General features: G+C 44.6%; 1 protein-coding gene across 3 annotated transcripts in view; it reads left to right on the top strand.

Moving 5' to 3' along the window:
• The window catches only part of GRAMD1B (GRAM domain containing 1B), a 209,590-nt gene that overhangs the window by 121,527 nt on the left and 71,277 nt on the right, over window positions 1-16,786 (top strand). The window lies entirely within an intron of this gene.

Raw genomic sequence — 16,786 nt, 5'->3', positions numbered from 1 at the left:
AAGAAAAATCCAGATCCAGTTGCAATCTGGGAATAAAATGGAGTCTGATTGGAAAGAAAGTTGGTTTATTGATGAAGCAGTACCACCAGCAGCATGTGGTTCTGGGACAGCTGACGAAATGGAGTTGAGAGTGGGTGAATTTTATACCTTCTGGATTCCTATAGGGTCCTGTAGGGGTCATAAGCAAAAGGGGAAATGCAAATCCTAGGTGTTTGTCTGAGCTACTCTTGTCAACCTTTCACTTCCCTAATTGTATTGCTTATCTGGAGTTTCTGCCGGACCCAGTCTTTCGGAATGGATTACCAAATCTTCTAAAAGCTGGCCTCCTCAGTTTCTGCTTGTGGGCAGGGAAACTGGGGCTGCTTTCTGCCTCCCTTAAGATTTTTTTCCTCCATTTCTCCTTTAGGGGAAATATTCTATCCTGCCTTTTTAATAGTCCCCGAAATATTTCATTCTAATGGGGGGGGGCTTCCCACAGTAGGTAGGCAGGTAGGTAGGTGGGTGCATGAATGGATGGATGGATGGAATGACAGACAGGTAAACACACAGACACATTTTTAAAAATATGCTCATTTGTGGTGGAATCTCCAGGTAGAAAGGAGGGAGGCGTTAAGCAGGGGGCAAGCTTAGAGTCCTTGCACTGGACTCTAGAATCCCCGAAGCCTTACCTGAACTATTCCCAAATAAATGTAACTAGTCTGGTGAGATTCTGATGACATAGGTCAGTGATGGCTAACCTTTTGCCAAAAGCGTGGGAGCGTGGGGGGGGTCGCGTCTGCACGTGCCCACACCCATAATTCAATGGCCCCCCCACGCGCATGCGTGCATGATCCCCCGGTGCTCCCACCCGCTTTTGACACACGAGGGCAAAGAGGTCACTAGTGGGCCCGGTAGGCCCATTTTTATGCTCTCCCCAGGCTCCAGAGGCTTTTTTGGAGCCTGGGGAGGGTGAAAACAGCTTCCCCCCCAGAGGCCCTCTGGAGGCCAGAAACAGCCCGTTTTCTGACTTTTGGTGGGCCCAGAAGGCCCAAAAATCAGCTGGCTGGTGCGTGCATGCGTGCTGGAGCTGAGCTAGGGCAACGCTTGTTTGCCCACAGATATGGCTCCATGTGTCACTTGTGGCACGCGTGCCATAGGTTTGCCATCACGGACACAGGTGATTAATAATAAAGCTTCTGTTTGAGACTATTCACAAGTGTTTCTGGTTGTATGAGCCTGTCATCTTTGGCTGAATTTTTGATTCCAGCTGTACTGGAAAACTACCTTCTGTCTTGCTAGCTTGTCTCTTTCTCTTTTGGTGAAATCCTGATATATTCATCTCGTTACCAGAGAGGTACAGTGGAATAAATTGAGATAATTGCCTGCAAATGTCTTGACCTGGATTCTCTAACTGAAATTTCCTGGAGATCCGATACAACATATTTTCTTGAATATCCACCCTTCCCTGAAGTTTCAGGTAGAACGTCACAGGATGCTTACTCCTTCAAAGAAATAAATGTTGGTCATCACATTATAAAAAGGATGTTGAGACTCTAGAAAGAGTGCAGAGAAGAGCAACCAAGATGATTAGGGGGCTGGAGGCTAAAACATACGATGAACGGTTGCAGGAACTGGGTATGTCTAGTTTCATGAAGAGAAGGACCAGAGGAGACAGGATAGCAGTCTTCCAATATTTGAGGGGCTGCCACAGAGAGAAGGGGGGTCAAGCTGTTTTGCAAGGCACCTGAAGGCCAGACAAGGAATAATGGATGGAAACTGATCAAGGATAGATTCAACCTGGAATAAGGAGGGATTTTCTGACAGTGAGAACAATCAACCCATGGAACAGAAGTTGCCTTCAGAAGTTCACAATTTCTTTCAAGGAAGGAAGGAAGGAAGGAAGGAAGGAAGGAAGGAAGGAAGGAAGGAAGGAAGGAAGGAAGGAAGGAAGGAAGGAAGGAAAATAGCAGTAGCACTTAGACTTATATACCGCTTTACAGTGCTTTGCAGCCCTCTCTAAGCGGTTTACAGAGTCAGCATATTTCCCCCAACTATCTGGGTCCTCATTTTACCGATCTTGGAAGGATGGAAGGCTGAGTCAACCTTGAGCCTGGTGAGATTCGAACTGCCAAATTGCAGGCAGCCGGCAGGCAGCAGAAGTAGCCTGCAGTACTGCACTCTCACCACTGCACCACAGTGGAATGCAGTTGATAAGCTCTTCTGGATGACCTCCTTCTGAAATCTTTCCTTCTTCCTAAGGTCAGCACACTACCCGTATTATCTTTCAAACACGGTCAGTGACTATCAACAATTTGGTTTTATCGGGTCCAACGAGTTCCTCGCACCATTCGGGGGTCAGTTCAACCTCAAGTGGCAGCGAATGTCTTCTTACAAGGGCATTTCAAGCAGTTCGCAGTACTGGAAGAAATGTCCTTTTGGGTTCAGTTCCAAGCGGGGAGAAAAACACTGGAAACATGATGGCTGTTTGGAAAGATGGTTTTTAATGGTGGGTACAGGATCACATGCCTTGAAGATGTTGGGCGAAGAAAAAAAGGGGGCAGAGATGCTGAGAGTGACTGAGTTTTATACTCTCTCTGGGCTTTTGAATTTGAGCTTGTATTCTGATTGGTTGTCGGACTCCCATGGGGCCTTGCAGGGGCAACTCTGAAGGCTGTGTTTTTGAGTCCCAGGCTTGGTTGAGCCTTGCTGGGTGATGTAATCTCCCCAGGTGCCATGTGGTGAGGTGGGTAGAGGGCTAATCCTACCTTCGTTGGATCTTGGGTGAGGGCATTTGCCTATGAATAGACCTAGCTATCTCTTTATCTCTTAAGTGCTGACATCTTCTGTGCGTTGTTGAAGAGGGTGGGAGCTATTAAGAGTGAGTCTGCTTCCTGCCTCTAAAAAAACATGTTTCTCCATTTCTCATCCAGGGAAATATAATCTTCTGCCTTTTTAATAGTTCCTAGAATATTTCGTTTTTCTAGGAGAAGGGTGGGTGCTAACCAGTGGTGAAATCTGAACCGGTTTGCCACTGGTTCACTAGCCACACATATGCAGTTCGTGCCAAATATGCACTGCATGTGCACACATGCGCAGTGCACACATGTTGCATGCGTGTGCATGCACAGTAGACGCCAAAAGGAGGCTTGGGAAGGTAAGTAGAACATCGAGAGGAAGGGATCAGCTGTGCTGCGTGATTTAGATTCACTAGAAAGCAGGATTTCCTGCTTTCTAGCAATTTTAAATCGCACGGCACAGCTGATTGTTGGAAATTTCGGTTCCGAGAAACCGGTAGCTTTTTTTTTTTTTTTTACTAAGCCCGAACCTGTAGTTTTTATCACTACCAGTTCTCCCGTACCGATGCGAACCGGTAGCATTTCACCACTGGTTCTAAATTCCTACAACAGGAAGGTTTGGAGGGATATCTCAAGGTCTATTCTCAACCCGTTGTGGTCGCGGAAGGAGGTCTTGGGGACGTCTCCACCACCCTTGACAGCCAAGGGTGTTTCCAAGGCCATCTTCTGCAATCAGAACTGGTCATCCGAGATGTGCTTTCCAGCAGGGACTCGTGATCGCTCTCACATTCAACAAGGGAGGAGCTGAAGACCAGCAAACTCCGTTTTCCAGTGATGACACCAGTTCTGTGGGATCGAAATTGGAAATTAGATTATCCCCTCCACTTCTTTTTTTTTTTATTAGATGTGGAGAAGTCGGCAAAGACAGTCCTCTTCCAAGGAGATTAGAGGTAATGCTGCTTACTGCTTTATTCATTTGGCTCTGTTTAAATTGAATTTGTGGATTATATATTGTATATTTTGTAATATGATGGGTTTTATTTAACATATATATATACATATATATATATGTGTGTGTGTGTGTGTGTGTGTGTGTGTGATATATATATATATATATATATATATATATATATATATATATATATATATATATATATGTCTTTGGTTATTCAGGTTTTCTCCTGCGTAAAAGTGGAAGTGTCTGAGATAGGAATAACTTTGGTTTTACAAATATTTACTAAGGAATATTATAACCAAATACAACATTTCACTCTAAAGTCATCCGTGGCAAAAGTTTTTTGGGTATATTTTTATTCGTTGGCAATGCAGACCCCAGGAAGGAAATTAGAATATGGCAGCCCCCACATTTGATACAGATACACGGATAATGCAAATAAACAAACAAACAAAATTCCTTCTCAGAAGCAACTGAGAAACCCGAGTTTTTTTTTTTTTTAGTGGAAAATAGTTCTAAAATTTCAAACTTGGCTTATGGAAAGCCTAACTGAAGAAAGACTGCTTAAAGGGTATCATTGATTAAATTCTAGTTCAGGAGTCAGCAACCTGTGGCTCTGGAGCCGCATGTGGCTCTTTCACCCCTCTGCTGCGGATCCCTGTCACTCAAATTATGCATCACAACCACCAATGTGCGACACCTGCCGGCACGCGATTTATTGAGCTTTTCAACCTCCGGTAGGCCAACCATGGATAAATCCAAGAAAAAAGTTTCAGAAGAAAACAGAACATTTAATTCTACTACATATGCGAGTTTTGTGGCCGCTCAAGAAATAGTCAGGCACGGGAAGGGTTTTGTGGCTCCCGGTGTTTTCTTTTCTGTGGGAAACGAGTCCAAATGGCTCTTTGAGTGTTTAAGATTCTAGTTCATGAAAGCTGTTCTGAAAATTTTGCTAGGGTTTTTGATACCTCTTTGTTCTTTAAAGAAACTTCTTTTAGCTTCTTTTAGAAAAGAAAAGAAAAAAAAACAACTTCTGTTTATTAAATGCTCTTTGCTGGCTTACCGCGACTGTTGCAAAAAGTAGATGTTCTTTCAGTTTTTTTTTTTTTAACGTCTGCATTTGTGCATGGGTGCGCGTGCCTCTGTTTTGTACAATTCTAAAGATACTCTGGAGTGGCTTACTCAGCAGTTTGCACCTCGCCAACACTACTATAAGCATTTTTTTCCCTCTCCCCCTCCCTCCACTCCCAATCTATCTGGACACAAAGCTGCACATGGTTGCAGAAATTCAGTGGGCCTTGCAGAACCCCTATTTCTCTCTCTCTCTCTCTCTCTCTCTTTGGCGAGTGCCAAAACGATGTGCATTCGAAGACCGGAGAATATATCCCTTTCTAATGTTCGACTTGGCTGCTCGCAAAGACTGTTCTGGGAAGGCTTCTCCTGCGATGAAAAAATGTGCAAAAATAATTTGCAATCCACGCACAAAGATGGACATTTCCATGTCTAGAGAGAGAGAAAAAATAAAAATAAAAATAAAATCAGGATTTCTGTTTGTGCAATTTGGCTAGGCCCGATTCTCTTTGCTAACTGTGCTTCTGCTGCACTTTGGGCCAAAGGTATACCTCTGGTTAATTTTTAGACCGTTTGCAAGATTCCTTCATGTTTATGGAGCGTGCGCTGTTTTCTGATTATGCATCCATTGCGGTGGGGGAGAGATGGATGTTTAGCATCTTCTGTCAAGGAGCACACTGTCCGAACGTATAAAGCGTGCTGGATTGCAGAAAAGCATAACGAAGTTGGAAGGACAGGAGATGTGGCTCAAAGTCCCTTGTGTAAACGTTCGCCCGCTTTCTGTGTCAGTTGGCAGGAATTGTGGCACTGTACAAGCACTATAGAAGCAGTATAGAGTTGGAAGGGACCTTGGAGGTCTTCTAGTCCAACCCCCTGCTTTGGCAGGAAATCCTACACCACGTCAGACAAATGGTTATCCAAAATCTTCTTAAAAACCTCCAGTGTTGGAGCATTCGCAACTTCTGGAGGCAAGTTGTTCCACTGATTAATTGTTCTAACTGTCAGGAAATTTCTCCTTAGTTCTAGGTTGCTTCTCTCCTTGGTTAGTTTCCACCCATTGCTTCTTGTCCTGCCTTCAGGTGCTTTGGAGAATAGCTTGACTCCCTCTTCTTTGGGGCAGCCCCTGAGATATTGGAACATTGCTATCATGTCTCCCCTAGTCCTTCTTTTCATTAAACTAGACATACCCAGTTCCTGCAAGCATTTTTCATATGTTTTAGCCTCCAGTCCCCTAATCTTCTTTGTTGCTCTTCTCTGCACTCTTTCTAGAGTCTCCACATCTTTTTTTTACATCGTGGCGACCAAAACTGGATGCCAAATATTCCAAGTGTGGCCTTATCAAGGCATTATAAAGTGGTATTAACCTTCACGTGATCTTGATTCTATCCCTCTGTTGATGCAGCCTACAACTCTGTTGGCTTTTTTGGCAGCTGCTGCACACAGCTGGCTCATATTTAACTGATTGTCCACTAGGACTCCAACATCCCTCGCAGTCCAATCCCGCCCCCCCCCCAAAAAAAAATACAAGCTTTCTAACTAAACTGCAGAGTGGCAACTGCAATTTGTGCCCTTACCTGTCAGCATTCAGTGCTAGTTTGGTCTAGTGCGGGTGTCAGCATCCTGCAGCTCCGGAGTCGCATGCGGCTCTGCTGTGGCTCCCTGTCGGGTGATTCTACCACTGGCTGGCTCCATCCCTCACCCTCCCCTCCCAGTCACTCCTCGCCTGGCCTGAGAGGGTAAGGGCGACGGGGGTGGATGGAGAAGTGGCCAGGGCTACTAGAAGACAGGTTAATTTGATGCAAAGGGTAAGGTAAAAGTAGAGGTTCCCCTCGCACATATGTGCTAGTTGTTCCCGACTCTAGGGGGCGGTGCTCATCTCCATTTCAAAGCCGAAGAGCCAGTGCTGTCCGAAGATGTCTCCGTGGTCATGTGGTCGGCATGATTCAATGCCAAAGGCGCATGGAACGCTGTTACCTTCCCACCAACGGTGGTCCCTATTTTTCTACTTGCATTTTTTACCTGCTTTCGAACTGCTAGGTTGGCAGAAGCTGGGACAAGGAATGGGAGCTCACCCCGTTATGCGGCACTAGGGATTCGAACGGCTGAACTGCTGACCTTTCGATCGGCAAGCTCAGCGTCTTAGCTACTGAGCCACTGGGTCCCTTGATGCAAAGGGTAACGAGTCCCAAATCCTTTTCTGATTTCGTGTCCTCCAAATCATTGGGATTAAAGTCGGTGAGGCGTAGGGTGAACTTTTTCACATGGGGAATGGGGGTGGGGGTGGGGTGAACTGTTCTGGAATGAGGACATTTGCACTGGAAGTGTGTGGTTCCTGTAAGATGACTTTATGTGTTACGGTAACGATGTGTGACTAGAATGTATTAATTGGGCTTAGCTGTAAGAAAGAGGGAGGTTAGTCATTGCACAACCTATTCTCCAAAGCATCTGAGGGCAGGACAAGAAGCAATGGGTGGAAACTCGTCAAGGAGAGAAGCAACCTAGAACTCAGGAGAAATTTCCTGACAGTTAGAACAATTAATCAATGGAACAACTTGCCTCCAGAAGTTGTGAATGCTCCAACACTGGAAGTTTTTAAGAAGAGGTTGGATAACCATTTGTCTGAAATGGCGTAGGGTTTCCTGCCTGAGCAGGGGGTTGGACTAGAAGACCTCCAAGGTCCCTGCCAACTCTTCTCTCCTCTCCTCTCCTCTCCTCTCCTCTCCTCTCCTCTCCTCTCCTCTCCTCTCCCGTTTAGTTTAGTTTAGTTTTATTCTAATTCTAATTCTAATTCTAATTCTAATTCTAATTCTAATTCTAATTCTAATTCTAATTCTAATTCTATTCTATTCTATTCTATTCTATTCTATTCTATTCTATTCTATTCTATTCTATTCTATTCCATTCCATTCCATTCCATTCCATTCCATTCCATTCCATTCTTCATTCCAATACCTATTCTATTCTATTCCATATTCAATATTCTATTCAATATTTATTCCATCTTCTATTCTATTCTATTCTATTCTATTCTATTCTATTCTATTCTATTCTATTCTATTCTATTCTATTCCATTCCATTCCATTCCATTCCATTCCATTCCATTCCATTCCATTCCATTCTTCTACCTGGTACCATGGATGGATCCCTGGAAGAAGATCTTCAATTTAGAACAGTTTATTTAGTGATGGTTCATATTTATGACGGTTGCAATGTCCTGGGGCTTGTGTGATCCCATTTTGCGACCTTCTGACAAGCAAAGTCAATGGGGAAGCCAGATTCACTTAACAACCAGGCTACTAACTCATCAGCCGCAGAGATTCACTTAATAACAGTGGCAAGAAAAGTTCCTGCAATGGGGCAAAATTCACTGAACAACTGTCTCTCGCTCAGCGGCAGATATTTTGGGCTCCGTTGTGGTCGTAGGCCGAGGACTGTCTGTAGGCGGCCTGCATCTTTAACGAGTTTCTTTTCGCCTTCCTTCCTTGCAAGAGGTAGCTGACCTCTGCTTAATCCTAGATTATGTTCTTAACCAGGAAGGGGCCCTGTTGTGCCTTGCACTTAAGATGTCGAGACTTGGCTTGTTGCAGATGGATCCGTTCTTTTCTTGCTTTTCTTAGCACCCCAGAAACCCGGTTTCGTTCCCTCTCTTTCTGTGACCCACCACGTAAAGCCAGGAATCGGAGTTTGTATACTGTACTGCCCTTAGATCCATAAGGGTCAAGGGCAGTTTGTTGGTTTGCTTATTTGTTTTTAAAAAGACTCGTTAAATTTATTTATTTATTTTATTATTAAAATTTATATGCCGCCCTTCTCCTGGAGGACTCGGGGCGGCTCACAACCATCACGTAGAGTAAAAACAATAACAATAAATGAAGTTTTAAAAAAGAAATACAATTAAAATGATGAGGAAGCTGTCACCTTCAGCATCCATGCTAAACAATGATGTATCATGGAGATTCCTGCCAAAGAGGAATGAGCTGGTTCCGTGATGGCGAACCTATGGCACGCGTGTCAGAGGTGGCATGCAGACCCCTCTCAGTGGGCACTCGTGCGGTCGCCAGCTGCTCTCCTGGTTTCCAGCCCGCACATGTGCGCCGTCCAGCTGTTTTTTGCGGGCGCTGGAAAACAACCTGAAAACGGCCTGGAAATTGGCCCAAAATTCGGCCCTGAAAACGGCCCAAAAAAATCAGGCATGTGTCAGCTGGTCTTTGAGGGCGCAGGAGTGCTGGAAAACAGCCTGAAAATGGTCAAAAAGCAGGCCATTTTTCGGGTGATTTTCAGGCCTAAAAACAGCCCTGAAAACGACCTAAAAACTGCCCTGAAAACGACCTAAAAACTGCCCTGAAAATGGCCCCAAAAAACAGGCGTGCACGAGCTCGTCTTTGTGGATGCTGGAGGGCCGGAAAACAGCCTGAAAACAGCCAAAAAACAGGACGGTTTTGGGGCTATTTTCAGGCTGTTTTGTGGTGCTTCAGTGCCCGCGAAGACTAGTTAGCGCATGCCTGTTTTTTGCCCTTTTTTAGACTGAAAACAGCCCGAAAAACGGCCTGAAAATGACCCCAAAAATGGCCAAAAAACAGGCCCTAGTCTTCGTGGGCGCCAGAGCACCCAAAAATAGCAAAAAACCAGGTCATTTTTCAGGCTGTTTTCAGGCCAAAAAACAGCCTGAAAATGAGAGCCAGTTTGGGCTCTCGGTGCCAAAAAGGATCACCATCCCTGAGCTAGTTTGTGCCTTAACCTGAACTGAGATGGAGCATCTCTCCCAGTTCCAGGAATTCCTTTCAGGTAGTAGATTCCAGTCTTGGTATGTGAAATCCATCGGAGTCTCCACTTGAAGAGACTAGAAGCGTTTGAAATGTGGATTTACAGGCGGCTGTTACACATAATAATAATAATAATAATAATAATAATAATAATAATAATAATAATAATAATAATAATAAATTATTATTATTATTATTATTATTATTATTATTATTATTATTATTATTATTATTATTATTTTATTTCTATACTGCCCTTCTCCCGAAGGACTCAGGGTGGTGTACAGCCAATTTAAAAACACAAGACACGACAATGATTAAAAATTAAAATAATTAAATAGATTTGGCCGGTTTAAAACCCCAAAAATTTAAAATACCCCAATTTAAAATCATTATGTTGATAGCCCGGCCTGGAGGAACAACAGGGTCTTCAATGCGCAACGAAACACCCGGAGGTCGGAGATCTTACGCATTTCTGGGGGCAGTTCATTCCAAAGGGCAGGGGCTCCCACAGAGAAGGCCCTCCCCCTGGGTGTCGCCAGCCGACATAACTTGGCCGATGGCACCCTGAGGAGACCCACATAAGTTGGGTTGACAAAATCAGAAACGAGGAGGTGATAAGCCACCTGGGAAAGCCAAGGGAAATCATCAAAACCATAAAAAAGCGAAAGTTAGAATATTTCGGACAGGTGATGCGACACTCAGAAAAATACGGCAGAAGAAGAACATCATGGCTTCAAAATCTGAGGGACTGGTTTGGACAAAACTCAACAGCACTTGTTGATAAAAATAGCATCGCCAACATGATCGCCAACGTCCGATGACGGATATGGCACAAGAAGAATCAGAGTCTCCAAATCTGGCCATTTTAAGACTTGTGGACTTCAACACCTGGAATTCCTCATCCAGCTTCTGGGAGTTGAAGTCCACAAGTCGTAAAGTTGCCATGTTTGGAGATCCCTGGAGCTTAGGGGGTGGTGGTGCTGGATTTCTTCGGACTACTGATGGAGCTCTTAATCCTTTTGTGGTACAGAAAACAGCCACAGATTGTCTTTATTCTGGGTCCTCATTGTTTCTCCAGATTTTCCAAGAAAAGACATTGGAGGTACCTGTAGATTCCAGAGCTCCTTCAAATGGTCTTCGGGATGGCACTAATTCAGCGTCACCCTTGACAATGGCATCGATTAATGTTCTCTCTCTCTTGATTTGGGTCTTCCAAGGACACTGGTTAGAATGCAGTACTGCAGGCTACTTCTGCCGACTGCCAGCTTGCTAGCAGTTCAGCAGTCCAATTCTCACGAGCTCAAGGTTGATTCAGCTTCCATCCTTCCAAGGTCGATAAAATGAGGACCCAGACTGTTGGGGGCAAGAGGCTGACTCTGTAAACCACTTAGAGAGGGCTGTAAACCACTGTGAAGCGGTATATAAGTCTTAAGTGCTATTGCTATCTTCCTTCCTTCCTTCCTTCCTTCCTTCCTTCCTTCCCTCCCAGTGGTTAGAATGCAGTATTGCAAGCTAACTCTGCAGACTGCCAGTGGTTTGATCCTGATTGGCTCAAGGTTGACTCAGCGTTCCATCCTTCCGAGGTTGGTAAAATGAGGATCCGGATTGTTGGGGACAAATATGCTGACTCTTTAAACCACTTAGAGAGGCTGTAAAACATTGTGAAGCGGTGTATAAATTTAAATGCTATTGTTAGTGATGGGATGGTCTGATCTTCCCCTCTTCCCTTTTCTTCTCCTTCTCCTTCTCCTTCTCCTTCTCCTTCTCCTTCTCCTTCTCCTCCTCCTCCTCCTCCTCCTCCTCCTCATCCACAATTGAACCCCAAATCGATGTCGCCAAGAGAGAAATTTCCACAGTGCGTTTTGTCCCGTTTTACGACTTTCCTCGCTGCCATTGTTCCGTGAACCACCGCCGTTGTTAAATTAGTCACACGGTTGTTAAGCCAATCCAGTTTCCCCGTTGATTCTTGCTTGTGGGCAAAAAAGTGGGATCCCGGGACCCCGTGACCATACTGCAATGGTCATAAATAGGAGTCCGTTGCCAAGCATCTGAATTTCTGATCACGTGGGGGTGGGTAGGCCCCGACCGTCGTTAAGTGTGAAAAATGGCCGTCAGTCACTTTTCCCCCCCGCATCGTTGCGTTCAAACAGCTACTAAACAAATGGTTGTACTATTGCAGGTACAAACAGCTACTAAACAAATGTTCGTACTATTGCAGGTACAAACAGCTACTAAACAAATGTTCGTACTATTGCAGGGAGCATTTTTTACAATTGTGAGTATCGGGATCAATTTGCAGACTTCGCTTGTCAGATTCCGGCTTTAATTACCCAGGCAGGTGATTCATTCTTAGTCACCGAAAGGTGCAATATTAATAAGAGGTATTTGAATTACAGCGAAAGCACCGAAGCCCGAGCCAAAGGTGTGAGAATGACAGATTGTGTTGCCAGGTGTCCACAAAACACTCCACCTGGCAGATGGTCGTTGCCTACAATACAGGTGCTCCTCGACTTACGACCGCAACGGAGCCCCCAGTTTGTGTCGCTAAGCGAGACATTCGTTGAGCGGGTTTTTGGGCCCCCCTCCCCCCAGTTTTACGACTTTGCTGGCTGCGGTTATGAAGCGAATGATTGCAGCTTATGACCGCAGCTGAGCCCGAAACGTCTGTCGCTAAACGAGACAGTTAAAGGAGTTTTGCCTCGTGTTTAGGACCTTTCTTGCCACGGTTATTAAGTGAAACGTTGCAGTGGATAAGTCAGTAAGCTGGTTGTGAAAGGGAACCCGGCTTCCTCGTTGACTTTGCTTCTCGGAAGGTCGCACAAGAGAATCACGGGATGCCCCTCCCGCCCCCCCCGGACACGGCAACCGTCATAAATGTGAGTCAGCTGCCAGGTGTCTTGAATTTGGATCACATGGCTATGGGGGTGCTACAATGGTGAAAAATGGTCATAAATCACTTTTTTTCAAGGCCGTTGTAACTTGGAACGGTCACTAAATGAGCCGTCGTAAGTCGAGGACCTGTAAAATATTCCTAGCTATATTTGTGTGTGGATGTCCAAAAGTGTTAACAGCTTGTGAGTTACGCAACACAGGAAGTCCTCGACTTAACAGCAGTTCGTTTAGTGACGGCATTGAAAAAAAGTGATTTATGACCATTTTTCGCACTTAATGACCGTTGCAGCCTCCCCACAGTCACGTGAACAAAATTCGGACGCTTGGCCATTGACTCGTATTTATGACAGTTTGCGGTATGCTGGGATCCCCTTTTGTGACCTTCCGACGAGCCAGATTCACTTAACCTAACAACCGCAGTGATTCACTTAACAACAGTGGCGAGAAAGGTCGTAAAATGGGGCCAAACTCACTGAACGACTGTTTAGCTTAACAAAGCAAAGTCAATGGGGAAGCCAGATTCACTTAACAACTCTGTCAAGAAAGATCTTAAATGAGAAAAAAAAAAAACCTCACTGAAGAACTGTCTAGCTTAGCAACGTAAATGGTCATAAGTCGAGGACTACCTGTAATAGGCTGCAGGAAATGCAGCGAGATGCATCATCCCTTCATTTTTCTAGCTATTTATTATTATTTTCCTCCTTTCGGGGTGTGGGGGGGAAAGGGGCCCCTCCTGTCTCGTTCGTAGCATATCCACGTGGCGAATTTTCTTCCTGCTGTGAAAAGCAAATTATCTTTGGCAGCTCAAGAGAGAAATACGCAAGGCGAGTATTTTCACCGTTGCTCTAAAAGAAATATCAACAAGAGTAGTTATTATTTCTCTACTTCGTCGTAGGTCCAACCCTTGCAAGGCATAACATGTTGATCAGTGGTGGGTTTCAAATTTTTTTACTACCGGTTCTGTGGGCGTGGCTTGGTGGGCGTGGCTTGGCGGGCGTAGCAGGGGAAGGATACTGTAAAATCTCCATTCCCTCCCCAATCCAGGGGAAGGATACTGCAAAATCCCCATTTCCTCCCCAATCCAGGGGAAGGATACTGTAAAATCCCCATTTCCTCCCCAATCCAGGGGAAGGATACTGTAAAATCTCCATTCCCTCCCCAATCCAGGGGAAGGATACTGCAAAATCCCCATTTCCTCCCGATCAGCTGGGACTCGGGAGGCAGAGAATAGATGGGGGCGGGGGCCAGTCAGGATTTTTACTACCGGTTCTCCGAACTACTCAAAATTTCCTCTACCGGTTCTCCAGAACCAGGGTGGATAAAAAATCAATGATTTTTTAAAAAAAAAATCAAAAAAATCCGATTTTTTTGATTTAAATCGGAATTTTTTTGATTTTTATCGAATTTATTTTAATAAATAACTTTTGGGGTAAAAAATCTATCGTAAGATAGTTTTCTATTTAAGATACATAAATAATTTAGTTTATTCAGCATGAAATGGAGCTTAGTTATGTAGCAGGAGGCTGTTTATTCTGCAACACTGGGACTATCAGTGAGTCAACAGTGGGTCAAAGGAGTAGCAGAGATGACAGTTGCTCTTTAAAAAATTATGATTTAAATCGTGATTTAAATTGTGATTTAAATCAACTCGATTTAAATCAAATCCACCCTGTCCAGAACTGCTCAGAACCTGCTGAAACCTACCTCTGATGTCGATACTTCGACACATGTCACACTTTTATTCTTTTTTTTTTTTCCTTTTCAAATCAATTAACATATTGATGCTTCACCAATAAAATCCTCCGCGTCTACTATGTTGCTTCTCCAGCGTTCAGAATGATCGGGGCTGGCTGGTATTTTTGGGGTTGAGATTTCAACCCTTCTAAAAGGAGCTTTGAATTGATGAAAAATTTGATTCCGTGGAAATTGAATGGAGCCCTCGGGTGGCGCGGTGGTTAGAATGCAGCATTGCTGGCTAACTCTGCCGACGGCCGACAGTTCGATTCTCACCAGGCTCAAAGTTGACTCGGCCTTCCCTCTTTCCAAGGTCAGTAAAAATGAGGACTCAGATTGTTGGGGGGGGGGGGAAAGATGCTGGCTGTGTAAATGGCCCAGAGAAGGCTGTAAAGCACTGTGAAGCGGTATATAAATCTAAGTGTTATTAGCTATTTTCCTTCCTTCCTTCTTTCCTTCCTTCCTTCCTTCCTTCCTTCCTTCCTTCCTTCCTTCCTTTCCTCCCTCCCTCCCTCCCTCCCTCCCATTTCCATCTTCCTTCCTTCCTTCCTTCCTTCCTTCCTTCCTTCCTTCCTTCCTTCCTTCCTTCCTTCCTTCCTTCCCTCCCTCCTTCCCCTCCCAGTGGTGAGAATGCAGTATTGCAGGCAAACTCTGCCCACTGTCTGGAGTTCGATCGTGATTAGCTCACAGTTGACTCAGCCTTCCACTCTTCCCGAGGTCGGTAAAATGAGGACTCAGATTGTTGGGGGCAATAGGCTGACTCTGTAAACATCTTAGAGAGGACTGTAAAGCACTGTGAAGTGGTATATAAGTCTAAGGGCTATTGCCATTTTCCTTCCTTCCTTCCTTCCTTCCTTCCTTCCTTCCTTCCTTCCTTCCTTCCTTCCTTCCTTCCCTCCCTCCCTCCCAGTGGCTAGAATGCAGTACTGCAGGGCTAACTCCCTGCTCATTCCAGGAGTTCAATTTTGACCGGCTCAAGGTTGACTCAGCCTTCCATCCTTCCGAGGTCGGTAAAAATGAGGACTCAGATTGTTGGGGGCAAGAGGCTGACTCGGTAAACCATATACAGAGGGCTGTTGAGCACTGTGAAGTGGTATATAAGTACTGAGTGCTATTGCTATTTTGTTAGGCTCCCTCCTTTCCTTGTATCCTTTGAGTCTGGTGTTTTCTATTTGAAACGGATTAATTTGAGAACTTTTGAGTTTTCATCAATCTCAAGGTTGACTCAGCCTTCCATCCTTCCGAGGTAGGTAAAATGAGGACCCGGTTTGTGGGGGCAATAAGCTGACTTTGTATATAAAAAAAGAACACTGCTTGGGGGGGGGGGGGCCCGAAAGCCCTGCTAAGCAGGTATATACAAAAAGTATGAAGGCTATTGCTTAACGCATTGTAAGCCGCCCTGAGTCTCCGGAGAAGGGCGGCATATAAATCGAACTAATAAATAAATAAATAAATAAATTTCCAGATAATTAGAGGGGGCAAGTAACCTCCTTTTGAGGGAAAGAGGGGGGAGGGTCCCTCGTTGCTTCTGGAATCCCTGGTGTTGAATTTAGATGGTTATGGCATCTAGATTTTTTGAAGTTGCATTTAATGCAAGGAAATTTCCCTGGTTCCCTCCCTACTCCCACGGAGTTCAGGAGATGGGCTAGTCATTGGTCCTTAAGGAGCCCAAAAACATTTTGTTGCTGCTGCTACAAGGGTTATGATTTTTAAGACAGCGCCTTTGTTTATTCCAAGGTTGAAAAAAGATCTAAAAAGAGGATGGGATTACCAAAATTGGAGCCACTGATGAGGAAGGTTCAACTTTGCAGTGAAGAAGAGTCCCATATTTGGTCTAATGATTAAGGCACCAGGCTAGAAAGCGGGAGATGGGGAGTTCTAGTCCTGCCTTAGCCATGAAAACCGACTGAGTGAACTTGGGGCATTCACTAGGCGACTGGGAATTCTAGTGCCACCTTAGGCAGGAAAGCCAGCTGGGTGACTTTGGACCAATCACCAGGCGACTGGGAATTCTAGTGCCACCTTAGGCATGAAAGCCAGCTGGGTAACTTTTGGGCCAACCACTAGGCGACTGTGAGTTCTAGTCCCACCTTTGGTATGAAAGCCAGCTGGGTGACTTTGGGCCAGTCCTTCTCTCTCAGCCCAACCTTTCCTCACAGGGTTGTTGTTGTTGTTGTTGTGGGGACAATAGGAGGAGGAAGGTGTGTTAGATACGTTCGCCATCTTGAGTTAGTTGGAAAAATAATAAAAGGTGAAATACAAATAAACTTTGAGTTGATTTACTGGGTGAGTGACCATCTGGGTATTTATTTGTTCACTTTTCTATGCCACTGATGCATGGAATGGAATGGAATGGAATGGAATAGGATACGATAGGATAGGATAGGATAGGATAGGATAGGATAGGATAGGATAGGATAGGATGAAGAATTAGAATAGAATGAATAGAATAGAATGCAGAATAAGAATAGAATAGAAAGCAGAATAAGAATAGAATAGAATAGAAAGCAGAATTAGAATAGAATAGAAAAGAATGCAGAATTAGAATAGAATAGAATGCAGAATTAGAATAGAATAAAATAGAATAGAATGC

Source organism: Pituophis catenifer, unplaced genomic scaffold, assembly GCF_029215685.1.
Source record: "Pituophis catenifer annectens isolate HBS135680 unplaced genomic scaffold, rPitCat1.0.hap2 SCAF_12, whole genome shotgun sequence".
Lineage (NCBI taxonomy): Eukaryota > Metazoa > Chordata > Lepidosauria > Squamata > Colubridae > Pituophis > Pituophis catenifer.
Note: the sequence above shows the minus strand (reverse complement) of the source record. Positions and strands in the feature narration are given on the sequence as shown.